At 42.4% G+C, this 14,641-nt stretch overlaps 1 protein-coding gene across 5 annotated transcripts in view; it reads left to right on the forward strand.

The window, feature by feature from the left end:
• Positions 1-3,941: 3,941 nt before the first annotated feature.
• The window catches only part of MAPK8 (mitogen-activated protein kinase 8), a 44,977-nt gene continuing 34,277 nt past the window's right edge, over positions 3,942-14,641 (forward strand). For 4 of the 5 annotated variants that reach the window (XM_042862719.1, XM_042862718.1, XM_042862722.1 and 1 more), the window contains exon 1: positions 3,942-4,017. The gene's annotated coding sequence lies outside the window, so the exon portion shown is untranslated. Of the gene's footprint in view, positions 4,018-8,763; positions 8,850-14,641 lie in introns of those variants that run through there. The other variant, XM_042862720.1, reaches the window with a different exon arrangement.

Raw genomic sequence — 14,641 nt, forward strand, 5'->3', positions numbered from 1 at the left:
TACTTTAAGTGATCAAAATGATCAAAACATACTGCCAGAATCCAGCCCAGTGAACACACCATCTAATGTCCCCATATAATTCCAAACTCCAAGAATATTTCCTAAATTATATGAAAATCCCATGCAAAATTTCAACTGACTAGTAAAACAACGAACACTGTGCTGTGTTAATGTCAATGCATAGAGCTACATAGAGGCATATGATTGTGTAGGCGCTGTTTCCTAGTGGTAAAACTACACTTTTCTCCACAACCAATATCATTTGTCTGGGCACGCTTCACTGACTGTCCATTCTTTGCTGCCAATTCACTCAGTGTGCCAACTCATGTACATGGATTGCTCCTTGAACGATGGCAACTCAGACAGAGCCTTGCAGAATCAGAGAAGAAGGGGTTAATGGGATTAATGACATTTCAGAGGCCACAGTTTCTAGACTGGACAGACAGAAAGGTCACATTTACTGAGCTGAAGATACCCTGAAGTACCCCATCAACACAGTCCCCTATTCACAGTCATGTTTATAACCTGTCGCATGGTGCCCCATGGTGGCTGTTTTCCCTCTGTTATATTTCCCAAAGCCAGCAACTATTTGGCTGATCTTGGTAACAACTTTAAAAAATCTTAATTCATGATTCTTTGCTAAAAGTTGATTTGCTATTAGTTATATGAGACACCTTTTGATCTACATGGTTTTAATGCCTGCTCTAGTTAGCAACAATTCTTGGTTCATTATTTTATGCTTTTTCAGTTTGCATTTCTTCAGTTTGGTTTTGGTTAGTTTCTGAAAATTTTCTGTTTCACTTTCTCATATGAAATTGAACTTTTACGCCAAAAGCAGCAGTAGAAAGATGCTTGAGTAAAGATATTACCAAACTATTTTTTACTTCACATAAGCATATATTCCAGAATTTTCTAAAATGTTTTAAAGTCTGGGCCTTGCCTCCACCTAATCTTCCTTAGCAAACAATATTTATCAACCTGTTTTCATAAGAGGACATGGATGTTGATCCTGGCTTGGATTTATCAAGTGGTAGCATGGAAAAGTTGCAATCCACCGAGTACCCTCTTGAGATCAGGATGAGATGAGGAGAAGTTTGTCTCGTTCATTTCCAAGTTGGCTTTCACTGCTGCAAGATACCTAGGTGCTATGAGATGATGACGATATATAAATGTTTAAAATAATAACTGAAAAAAAGCTATAACTACAGTGGCTACACATTTGCACAGGTGGTTTAGGCTGAGAACCTGATGAATTTCAACTTTTTGCAATGCAATTCATTGAAAATTGGTTATGAAAAAAAAAAAAACTTGGATGGACCATTCTTCCAAAAAAAATGTCTTTATATAGATAACCAAAATGATTCTGTAAGAAATCAATACCTGCAGTTCTTCACCTGTTTATCTAAATGTTGCTATTTTGCTTGTGCTCCAGGCATGACTGGAATATCTTGTTTCTATTTCCAGCTTGTCTAAAATGACTGCAGGCATAATTAAATATTTACTTGCAAAACAGCTATTGTGCTTTAAGGAGTTGCTACGTACTATCTTTTCACTTCAGTCCCACTCAGCTGGATGTTACTGGGTTACTGCATATATTATACCAGTCCATTCTGGTGCACAAAGAAATCATTATTCCTTACTGTTGAATTTCTGTGGGCAAAAATAACAATTTTATGTAGTTTTGAACTGGATTTTATGCCATAGTATCTAATTTTTGATATTTTTTATTTATGAAATTTGGGTGGGATACTCAGTTCCATTGCCTTGACTCCAGAGATTTCAGCCTGAATTGTTTTTTTTTTTTTTTTTTTTTTTTTTTTTTTTTGCAGTTTGTAAGTATTAATGTGTTATAACAGTGTTTACTACCTAGGATGTGGTAATTGATAAGAACTTACTGAAAATCCTCAGAAATGACAAACCTACATTCCTAACACAATTTAATGACTGCTGAATCAAACATTTTAGTACAGTGATCATAAACATACCATTATACCTATGCACGGAAGTGAGAAAGATTGCAGTATTCTGACATAATTCAGACTTTTCTGGCACTATTTTTCTATAAAAGTATTTATTAGACATTCAACAACTGCATAATTTAGAGCAACGATCCAAAGCCAAGACTAACGATGTTTGGACAGCCAAACTGAGGAGTTAAAAAGTCACTTAGAAATATCTCTCTGTTAAAAAGTGCCAACTTTGAAAGCTATAAAATCATAATGAGATTTTGATTGTGCCCTGAAAAATAAATGTGACGTATCTGAATCGCAAGCAAAGCACAGTTTTATACCTTAAAGGGACTGAGATCCTTCTTAACTTGCAAATTTTAATGTGGTCTTACCTAAAGTAGGGTGATCAGGAGCCAATAACTCTACCCAAAAGACAAAGATTAGCATCAGTGATCTGCAAGGCCATAAGCCTTGTTGCAAATACCCATAGTGGCTGAACAAGATTCTCCCCACCTGGTTCTTTCAGTGGAGGACTTTTTGCTAACTGAGGGAATTACATGAAGGTACCATGACATGCATCAGCCAAAATCAGCAGGGCCTGTCTGTCTGCAGGTGAAGATGGGTATGATCTACCCAGACTAAGTTGTGCTGCATTGTCTGAGGTTTCATACTACTCCTTCTGCCAAGCTGAATTTTGCCTCTTTCACACATAAACACAGCAGAGAATACAATGTCTGATCATGATCTGACATAATTCAACAAGGAGTCTCAAACCTAAAAGCTGGCTATGCAAGTTCTGGGACAGTCTCATGGAAATAATGGGTGATGAGGTGGGAGATGCTACCTTGGTAACATGCTTAAAACCAACTGGGATCCAGGGATGCCTGGGGGCAGTCTGAGCAACAGTCTTGTTTTATTTTGTTTTCCTATAAATTGTCATGTATGTCTGTATGGAATTGCAAAGGAACCACTTCTAACTTATGGGGTCGAAATGGGCTTGCTTATATTGAAAATTTTAAGGTCAGAGAGTGCAGATATTTCCCTAAGATGGGAATATGAGTAGTATAGCTTTGTTGAAGTTAAGCTTTTGATGCTGCCACAGAGAGTAATTCTGGAACATCTGAAGTAGCATCTTTACTAGGTAAAAATTTATTCTTTCTTACAGAGATACAGAAAGACAATCTCACTGCATTATTCTGCACCTTCAAAAATGCGGCATAAGCCATTCCAACGTTTGGCAATGAGTAAGATGTGAAATATCCATTTTACTGTGCCTAACCGGCAGATTTTATGTATTTTTAAGTACTCTTCAGAAGGTCTTTTTTAGTACTATACAGTGTAACCATACAAAGGTTTGTTTCAGGCATATTGACACAGCTTCAAGGCACGAAGTCTGTAAACAGGGGTATTGCTGGAAGAAAAGGAAAAAACAGAGGAGGGAAGGGAAAGGAAGGGAAGAATAACAAACAGAATATTGAAAAAAACAAAGCCGAGTACCCATGAGAGTGCCAAGAGCTAAAGGCGGTGGTAATAACTCAAAATCTCACAAATAGGTGCTTAAAATTAAGAAAAACAGTGCCAAACCAGATACAGAAGATGTTACACCGCTCCAGACACCCAGCAATGAGATAAAGCACTGCGGTGCCAGGCGTGCAAGGGGAAGGCTGGGACTGCCAAGGCCGTGCAGGATGTCTGGGAGCACTAGGAAACGGATGCTCCAGCACCAAGGCCGGCTGCCAAAGCATTGGAGGGGAGCGTGAAGGCAAACACCTGAAAAACGCAGTTTTGTCATGGCAGGCGCAGGTTCAGGGCATAACCCTGGGAAGGAGCTGGCGGGCACAGCCCCGCAGACACCAGGCCGGGCTCGGCGACGGCGCTGGCAGCCGCGGCCTCCCGCAGCGCCCGCGCCCGAAGGGGCGGCTCAGGGGAGGCCGGGCCGGGCGCGCGGGCGGAGCGAGCGGAGGGGGCGGGCAGCCGCAGCCGCGCCGGGCAGGCGAAGCGCGGTGCGTGTGCGCGGCCCGGCCCCGGCTCATTATTCAGCGGCCGAGGCAGGAGGCGGCGGCGGGCGGTGAGCGCGGCGCCTGGGGCTGTGGAGGGGTGGAGGCGGAGGCGCTTGGGAAGCGGGGCCGGAGCCGGGCGGGTGCGCGGGGAGCGGCGGCGCCGCGGGGTCCGGGCCCGGCCGCTTTGTTTACGTTCCAGCGCGGGGGCGTTGGGCTGGCAGCGAGCGTGGCCGGGCCGGGCCCTTTGCTTCCTGCGGGGCTCTCCGCGCTCGTGACCTTCTCTGCTTGCCGGGCTTCGCCGCGGCCCGGCGGTGCAGGGAAGGCTGGAGGTTCCTGGGTGGATAATGGCGGGGGCCTCTTTGTTGGTGTGACAGGAGGGGCAGCGGGCTCGGCGCCGGGCTCCTCCTCTTCCCCGGGCGGGGGGCAGCGGCCGTGGGCAGCTCTGGCACCACGGCCCTCGGCGCAAGGAGGTGCAAACGCTGCCGTGCACAGCCACCTCTGTGCTGAACTTCCATGACCTTGCCTTTAAAACGCCTCCTGAAGCAAAAAACGCTTCCCATAACTGCTCTGATTATAGAGCTTGGGGGGGAGGTGGGCAATGCCTTTGATTCTTTTGCCTTTTAGTTCTCATATTCCTTGTAAAAGGAATGAGCTGTCTCTTCGCAAATTTTCTTTGCACTTTGTTTCTTCCGTGTCATTAACAGCATCCAGTTTGGCTCCTGAAGCCTGATTTCTTATTTCAATGCGGAGCTTTCACAGTGAATCCTGGCCAGGCACTGCTGATAACTCACAGATACAAGTCCCATTCAATTGTTTTGTTCCCCTAGCTATACATATAGCATGGCTTTGAATTTCTGTATCAGGTGGAGCAGGCTTGCTGAAGTCTTTCAGCCAGTCCAAAACCCTGTGTGCTTTGGCCTATCTGATAATACAGAAGGTGCTGTACTGGTTTGTGGAAGGTATTGCTTGCCTCCTGGGCATGTGCTTGTAGCATTTAGCAAGCTTACATTACAGCTGGCTTCTGTGTACAGGTGTGGAGACTTGGCTATAATGGCACACAGCTGAAGTGCTGAGACACAGCCTTGCTTCTGGAGGTGCCAACAGAAGTGCTTCTAGGGCAGAAGCACGTGTAGAAGTGTTAATGTATCTCTCTGTATCTGTATCTGCAGATATATTGGATAGATAACTTTGAACTAGTTTGAAGTGTTATTTCTTGAAGAGAAACTGGGCCCATTCTGGTTAAGGATAGTATCCCGGTGACCTCGCTGATGAATCTGAGTATCCCTTGTGTATATCGCAGGGAAACTCTTCCTTCAATATTAGCAAAGAAGAATGCGTTGAATTTTGCGTAGTCTTGTTCTGTGATCTCAACGTGTGGGCAGCCATCTTGTCATTCCCCACTTGATTCAAAGGTGTGTAGCATAGGCTGGTTAGATAGGAGCAGTGAGCATCCCACATCAATTTCCTGTCTTTCCTGTGGCTTTTGGTCTATGGTCTCAGTTTCCTCCCTTAAGAGTCTGAATGCCAAGGAACTCTGATGGGAATGCCTGGTTCTGGTAGGGAGCGCTGCAACAGACGTGATGCCCATACAGGCACTTGGCACATTCCAGACTGTCAGATCATGGCAGTTTCCAGGGCTGACTGGGTGGAAGTGTGATGGGAAGGAAGAATCAAACATCTATTGACCAAAACTAATCCAGAGTTGGAGGGGATGCTGTGTGAAATTGTTGCCTTAACTTTGGAAGGGAATGTTAATAGTGTCCTCGGGTCTAACAAGTTTTTTTTGACCAGGGATGCTACTGATTCACAAGATTCAAAGTAGTCTTGTGAAGTGCCATTACTTCATGGAGACTTCAGCAACAGTTTAAAAAAAAAAAAAAAATCCTCTACTGTGGTATTGAATTCCGTAGTTTGGGACTACTTGTTCTAGGTAGAGTACAGCTGCCCTTTTGAATGTGTGGCTTTTGTGTTTTAACTTTCAACTTTCAGTAAAAGTTCAGCGAAATTTCATTAGGGAGCTGGGCTTTGGCTGGCTTTGTAGGAGAGCAGATGTAACAACCTTCCAAATTCTTCACGTAAACTTGTTACATTGTCTAATTCTTGCCTAAATGTCTCTATATTTAGGTAACCAAGCGCTTGTGTATTTCAATGACGACTCATTTTCTGCCTGCAGCATACCAGAAATGATTCCTTGTGGTTTATTCCAGCTACTTGGTTATCTGTTACCTTTGTATTCCCTTTGTTGTTTTTGTTTGTACTTTCTTCCTTAACTGCCGAATTATTTGTATGGATATTCTTTAAAAGATGCACAGAAAGTGCATGCATACAGACCTCTTCCTTTTTGAAGTTTTGTGTCCTTGACAAGTGCAAGTAACCTTGATGGTCTGATGAAGAGCATGGTATGCCATGTCTTAAACTTCATTCTTTTCCTCCCCTTCACCCATGGGGAAAAAGTGCTGTGCTTACAGTGTTTTTTATTAATGTTATTTTGTATGCATGTAATGTTTGTTGCTGTATTTTTTTTTTTCCTATCGATCTGCTTTTCATCATAGGTTTTTAATAAAGACTGAATATTTTCTTGCTGTAAATGTATTCTTAAAAAACAAACAAACAAACAAAAAAACCTGAGTTGTTCTTCCTTCATTTAGAAATCTGTTTATATTGTGGGAAGATCTCTAGGTCCTTGAAAGCTCTTTAAAAATCCAATTGAAGCCACTTGTGCTGTTTTCCTGCTGTGAAGTTCACCAGAGCACACTCATGGATTCTGGAAAATAATCTTTATATTGCTGAATTAAGCATCCAAATAAGTAATTTTCAAATCTTTTTCAATAAGTACCTTGCTTAGATTGAGGTGGAAATTTTACTTTTAAACTTGATAAAGGCTTTCACAGAATCACAGAATTGTAGGGGTTGGAAAGGACCTCTAGAGATCGAGTCCAACCCCCCTGCCAAAGCAGGCTCCCTACAGCAGGTCGCACAGGTAGGCATCCAGGCAGGTCTTGAATATCTCCAGAGGAGACTCCACAACCCCCCTGGGCAGCCTGTTCCAGTGCTCCATCACCCTCACCATAAAGAAGTTCTTGTGCACATTCATGAGGAACTTCCTCTGCTGCAGCTTATGTCCGTTTCCCCTTGTCCTGTCTCCACGTACCACTGAAAAGAGACTGGCCTCACCACTGTGCCCCCACACCTCAGATATTTATAAACCTAGATTAGATTCCCCTCTCAGTCATCTTTTCTCAAGGCTGAACAGACCCAGTTCACTCAGCCTTTCCTCATAGGGGAGATGCTCCAGGCCCTTCACCATCTTTGTGGCCCTCCGCTGGACTCTTTCCAAGAGATCCCTGTCTTTTTTGTACTGGGGAGCCCAGAACTGGACACAGATGAGGCCTTACCAGGGCAGAGTAGAGGGGGAGGATCACCTCCCTCGACCTGCTGGACACGCTCTTTTTAATGCACCCCAGTAAGCCATTGGCCTTTTTGGCCACGAGGGCACACTGCTGGCTCATGGCCAACCTGTGGTCCACCAGGACACCCAGGTCCCTCTCTGCAGAGCTCCTCTCCAGCAGCTCATCCCCCATTCTGGCTCTCCTTGTGGAAAGATCATTTTTTACATCTTTTCTGTTGAAGGGGACATTGTTCCATATATATGATCTATTTGTATGAAAATACACAAATAGTCATTTGAACTTGTGGATATTATTTTTAACTGTGACTGCAGTATCAGTGAACTGGTTGATAAAATCTCTGTTTTCAAAGCAATTACAACTGTTTCTATTTCTGTAGCGTCACACCGTAGTTTCAGTGGCTATCTTGCTTGAGCAATCTTTTTCCCCACCAATCCTCCTCTCTGGCTGCTGTGGGGCAAAATAGATCAAGGAGCTAAGTGATGCAGCTGGAAAAAAAAATTCTTCCATGTGGACTATTTTTCAGCCTGATTAATTCCCTTGTGTCTAAGCAAGTATGCTGTTAGGAGGTAGGAAGACAAGGAGGCTGCTGAAGTGGCTGTTGCTATCAGTTATGTACTTGCACAGAGATTCACAGATTAGAAGAGTAATGCAGTGCAAGTGGATAGATTTCTCGTGTTCAAAGACGCTTGCTTAAAAACATCCATGTGCAAATGGAGTCTTCTGCTGATGTTACCTGAAAGCATCCTGAAAAAGCTATTTATTGTGATTGAATGCACTGTGGAGACCAATAACAGTTGGGCACGAGCACCTGTTAGAATCACAGAATTATTTGAGTTGGAAGAGACCCTTAAAAGCCCTCTTGTCCAACTTGCCTGCAATGAATGGAGCCACATACAGCTCCATCAGGTGCTCAGACCATCAAGCCTGACCTTGGATGTCAGAGATGGGGCATCCACTGCCTCACTGGGCAACCTGTGCCAGTGCCTTACTATCCTTATTGTAAAAAGGTTCTTCCTTATGTCCAATCTGTATCTCCTCTCTTTTAGTTTGAAACGATTTCCCTTTGTCCTATCACAAGAGACCCTGCTAAAAAGTCTGTCCCTCCTTTCTTGTATGTATATTTATACATACAGGGGCAGGATCACCTCCCTTGCCCTGCTGGCAGTGCTTCTTTAGGTGCAGTCCAGGATACAGTTGGCTGTGTGGGCTGTAAGGGCACATTGCTGGCTCACATCCCCAGGTCTTTTTCTGCAGGGCTGTGTTCCATTCTTACATCCCCCAGCTGGTACTGATAGCAGGGGTTGCCGTGACCCAGGTGCAGACCTTGCTCTTAGATTTATTGAACCTCATGAGGTTCAGCTGGGCCTGCTGCTCAAATTTGTCATTGTCTCTGTTAGGCAGCCAGCACTGACCTAGAAGTTTTCAGCCATTAACTTACTGTGAATGGACATTCTCTTCCATGTCAATGTATATTAATTGTTTCAAAGCAGGTGAGTATCAATAAGGGGGTCCTTATGGAAAACAAGGAGCATGTAAATTTTTGGATGAAGGCATGGTGTTGTAGGACTGATAACTGCTTGTGTTTCTACTTTCTTTAAATACTGTTTGTGAAGAAATGCTTTCCTGATGAGGCAGTGCTTTACTTAAGACTAGAAAGTGGATGTCAGGAACATGAAGTTAAAATGGTTAATGTTTTCTTTTTATTGTAAGATATATTTTATGTATAGGAATACAAATGCCTGCTAGCGTTTTGTGGTACTTCAGAAATACTTAGCATTTATCCTTTTAGATTTTTCTGCTTGGTAGAGGCTGCTGTTCGTTTAGCGTTTAGAACTTCCCTTGTAGCTTTTTCCAGCCCATTATAACGCAGTAATAGATGAAGCCTTCAGGAAAAATTGTGTGTGGAATACCCTTCTCATTTTCTGTCCCAGCTCTTTCTCAAAATGTGGAACTCCAGGTGTATTTCATTGAGAAGTTCTGTTTGTATATGCCAAATATTGAGTGGAATTTTAGTGCTATGTATCTTTAAGAAAAATATCTTGTGGCAAAACTGCAGCATTGCTCAGCTGTGACTGGTATCATTTTAAGAAATGTGTGGTCTTAGAATTTGAAAGTGGTGCCAAGAAGCTCAGAGCCAAGTGGTGGTGGGCAGAGCGCATTGCCAGTACGTTGACTTAAAAAATTGTGGGAAATAACACAGTAATAATTCTAGCTTTGTATGATACATACTTCAATTAAATGAATTTGAATTTGATGTGTTAAATCAAAATGGATGAGAATTGCAATACATTTTAAAAATAGAACTTAAATTTTCCTTACTTGATATAAAAATTAGTGTGAGAGCTCAGTGAATGCGCCCGTTTTGATAGCAAATCTCCTTTTGTGTGCTAGAAGACTTTTGCAGCCTGCATAGCATAAGGAATACTCCAGTTCACTGCCTGTTTCCAGAAGAGCCAGCAGTGTGCAGTGCTTTGCTTCTGCCACAGGTTTTTGTGCAGAGACTTTGGGTGCGAACTCCTCCAAGAGGCTCAGATGACAGCATCAGACTGGTCTGGTTCTGTGTCTGCACAGATAGTCTTCACAAAGAGAACTGCCCAAGCACCTCTGTTCACAATACTGTTACTTGGGCTGTTGTTTATTTTGTGAAGTGTCTTGTCAAGCTTTCTCTAGTGCCTGCATTTTTCTTAAATTCTTGTGTGAAGAGATGATAATCTTGTTGTGCTAAGCTTATAATTAGTAATGCTTTTCTTCTCAACTTTGAGCACTTTTTTTTCCTAAGCAGTTAATAGCTAGTCCTTGTTTCTTTTCCTGTCCAAATGGTTTGCCTGTAAGCATGTTACTGAAATAAACCTCATAGTTGTCCATATTGTCACTTTTATTGTTGGATAAATGCTGCTTGATATGTGAACAGATGGGATGCTTATTAATCTTTCTCAGTTGGAAACTGTAGACTATTGCTAGATGGTGACCAGCAAGAAGCACACTTTGGTCATCTGTGTTGCAAACAAAGCAAATACTGTATATGCGTGTGCTCATGTGCATGCACTTCAAATGGACAACAAAGGGAAACATTAATTGTATAGTAGTGCTGGAAAGCCCTTTTCCTGTAATTATGAATTTTGAGTATTTATTAAAAAAACAAAACAAAACAAAAAAAAACGCAACATACAAATCTGTCAATCTCGGATGACTTCATGTACCAAGGTATTTTTAATTAAAAAGCCTAAAAGTATGTGGGCAAATATCTTGGTATTTCCTCTTAACTATGAACTGTGGCTAAAATGCGTGCTCCAGTCATTGTAGTCTGTGTCCATTCATTCTTAAACACTTGTATCTCAGTTTTCTAAACAAAGGCTCAACAGTCTCTTATCTAGAGTTTTGTCTGTAGTGAAATGAGGAAAATGATCACCAGGTATCACATTTCTGGCTGTGTTCTCAGCCAGGAAAGTGCCCAGCTATGTGGATGTATGCGGTCATATGGACTTAGGTGCATAAATTGATCCTTCTGCTGGCTGGGGCCTGATGATGGGGAGCAGCTCTTGCAGCCGGGGGCTCCTAGGGAAGGAGAAGCTGAGCAGAAGGCAGTTAGATATGAGGAAGAGCCTGGCTAGTAGCTATAAAGAGCTATGTGGGGCAGTTGCCCAGATCCTGCTACAGTATTACTCCATAGTTCACATGTGTTCTGAGTTCACACTCGGAGACAAATGAGGGAGAGGCTGTAACCGGGCTGCTCAGGTGCTGGGGGTGGAGGAGGGATGGGGGCAGCTGGAGCAGTGGAAGGCACAGGTGGGAATGTAATTACTGCCATTAAGAAGGATCATAAAGATGATGGAGCCAGGCTCAAAGGTGCGCAGTGAAAAGAACAAGGTTCATAAGCTGTAAGAATAGAAATTTCAATTGACTGTGAAAGGAATATCTTCCCATGATTAAGTATGGAGTACTGCCAGGGTCCCAGGGCGTTTTAGAGTCTCCATCTGTAGAAACTTTCAGCAATGCCCTGAACAATCCTATACAAATACAGGTTTGAAGGTGTGCCTGTCAGGAGCAGGTAGATGATCCCCAGGCATTGCTGTGATTCTAAATCCCAAATTTAGTGTTTCACATTTGATCACAAATGTGATCCCAAGCTGTGCTGTGATTCTACTGTTTGTGGGTTTATTTTATTTTTGAGGTAGCTTAAGGTAGTTGGTGAAACAAAGGTACAGATGACATAGATAAAGAAAAGACTGGTAGACTGTGAAGGAAGAAACAGTGAGATGTGATAAGTATCTTCTTTCAAGTCTGCTAGTGGCAACACTGGCATTTCTCTGCCCTACAGAGAGCTTTCCAGCTGATTAGGCCAAAAGTGCTTGCAGGCAAATGTAAAGAACAAAACAAAGGTTATGGTGCCTATCATGCCTGTGCTCACCGTGGTGAACATGAAATCCCATCTTTGACAGAACAGCCTGAAGTACCCGGCAATGCAGCCAGATGAAGTTTGTCCAGGCTTGCCTTCTGCAGAGGAGGAGCACGTTGGCAGTTACTGCTGTACAACTGTGATCCTCTGCTGGGTGGGCAATGGTTCCTCCAGGAGATGGTGGCACAGAGCAAAACAGGTGTGATTCCCAGCTGGCGGCAACTGCAGTTCAAGTTGCAAAGAAGTGGTAGGGCTAATGCCTGCTGGAGGAAAGAAGAGAAGAGCCTCATCAGATTCAGAAATCCTTTTCTCTCTTGGCCTTATGGTTGTGCTGCTTTCAGGAGACAACATATTGCTGTTTGTTTTTCTTTTAGTTACTGGTCACTAAATGTACAAACACATTAGAATTATGTTAATGTCAAACATAAATGAAGGGGAGGTGAACAGAATAGGGAGTTACAGCCCAGAATGTTTTGCCTCTTAGTGAAGCATCTGTCCTGGGGTTGGACCTGTAGATACTTGAACACATGCACACAGCTGTTCGTGTGTGGCTCTAAGATGATTCTGTGGGAAATCTGATGTCAGAGATAGTGTATCTCTGCAGGTCCTAAATGTATTCTTTAAAGTTTTAGAGCCTAAGTTTATGGCAGAATGAAACTGACAGTAGTTAGTGATGCTTCCTGGATAAAAATACAAAAATTGCTTCTAGCATTTAGTCTCAAGTTTTATTATGGAAACAGCAAAAAGTGAATGTGGCAGTTGTGCTGGTCAGCATGGATCAGTTGGTGATTGTTCATCGTGCCTGTGTTTAGGATGGAGAGAAACACAATTTCCTGGGCAGTTTGTAGAAGGAGGGGTAGTAACACGATATCCTAAAAAGCTTTACATTGTTAGTGGTGTGAAGGCTAAGTCCACTTTTTTCATTTTATGCCAAAAGTGAATATTCAGGAGATGCACGGTAACAGAAAGATCATTGTGTGTGAGAGTGGTTCACTGAACAAGCAGTCAAGCTTTCCAGCAGAGTGACTTTCTTTGCATGGCTTCCTGCAATGCAAAGCTCCTCCTTTGAACAGCAGCCAGTGTTTCTTCCGCTGTTTATTAAATTGAAACATGACAGGATTCTTGTGCCACTTGTATGTCAAGATGTGGAACAGAAAAAAAGTTCCATTTCTAATAAGCTTATTTTGGCCATAATAGGATCTCATTAATGACAACTTGGAGTTGAGGGGAAATCAAAAAATCTCGGTATAACTAGAGCTACTTTATTCCTCTCCTCTTACACTTGAGGTTGATTCCACAGAAATTTCCTCATCACAGCTCTTAGTGTGTCACTAGCATACAATGCATAGCAGTGCTTCTGAGGGTTTTGTTCTTGAATAAAGAATGGGAATTCTTGAGCTTCCTAGCTTAGGAACTTCTTAGCAATGTTTTTGGTACAGGCACTACTGAAGTCCAAGAGAAAGAAGAGAAGTAGGATACCAGAGCACACTCTACTGCTGCTTGTAGTGAATCCAGTATGTCAGTGTTGTTTCCTACAGATGACCTCAAGTGCAAAGCCTTTATTTTGAAATGTAGTTTAAAACCTCAGTTCCCGTCACCAATAAGTGATTGTGTGCAATGTGTGGCATTAAAGGCGAGATCTGTGAAGGAATTGTAAGTGCTGTGGCTGTGGGATGTTTTGGAGTTGCTTTGTTCCATCCTAACGCTCTTATTGCTGAGGTATTTAATGCCAAATACTTGTGATGGGATTTCATAGCACTTTAATCTGCTTGTATTTAACAGATAAATGAATGAATTAGTGAAAGTAGCACATTTGTAATTGGATTCTAAGTTTTTGTCACTGGGATTTAAAGTTAAAACCTTTTACAGTTACTATTTTTGGTCAAATTTTTGATATGATTCTTTAATGCACTTTTAAAACATATTGAAAACTTTTTCCCCCAGCTGTGTTGTGGCTCTCTGCTTTCTGATGTTCTGTAGCAGTTGTCTTCTTCACTTTCGGTATTTAGTGTCACTTAGGTATTTTAGGTCACTTGGTATCTTTTCTTTGCTTGTGTCCTTTAAAAGAGTCAGAGAATCTTTCAGTTGCTGCTTCTGCTGAAACACGTAGCTTCTGGATGCTTCGTCTTCCTCTGTGAGAAGAGGCTCAAGAACATGTATTTGCATTTCCTCCTAGCCCAGGGTAAACCTGGAACCAGATTTCTCTTCTGGCCCTGTGCAGATCTTGTTGAGGCACTCTGAATGGTATTTACTGATGGCCTGTCTTCTGACACTGTTACTGCTTTGCTAGCAGTCTCTGGATGGGTAGGAACTTCATACACACAGGCAGGTTTTTGTCACTTTTGCCTATGACTAGAAATACCATTCTGTTAGGTGGGTAGCTGAAACAGAAAAACCCAGATTGATAACTTATTCTCTGCTCATGAATTTCAAGTTACATTACTGCTAAGCTTTTTAAAATACCTGAGTAAGTTGAGTAGGCCATGACATGTGATTCTGCCCCCAGGGGAAGTGTATGACATGATATGGAGTTGCATTTGCTGGAGAGCAGTAGTTCCAGTTGTGTGGGATGGGTCTCATTTAAGTGGGACTTTCAACTTCTTTTCAGATCGCACTTCAGGACCCCATTGTATTTCGTACTTCCCAGCTTTTTGAAGTCTTACTTCCCTGAATTTCTACTGTCTTCAGATTTTTGTAAAAATAACAACAAAAAATGCTAATAACAAACTGCCCTACGATAGCCTATAGAAAACAGAATGGTGTTTTTAATAGCCATCTGTAAGATTCTTTCTTCCTCAGAGCTTTGTTTAGTACTTATATGTTTTAAGCCATTTAAAAAATGTTTACCTTGAACCTCTCTCCATCTACTGTCCTTTTGTATTATCT

The sequence above is a fragment of the Lagopus leucura genome, unplaced genomic scaffold (genome assembly GCF_019238085.1).
Source record: "Lagopus leucura isolate 7727_CA_CO unplaced genomic scaffold, USGS_WTPT01 Super-Scaffold_739, whole genome shotgun sequence".
Taxonomy (NCBI): Eukaryota; Metazoa; Chordata; class Aves; order Galliformes; family Phasianidae; genus Lagopus; species Lagopus leucura.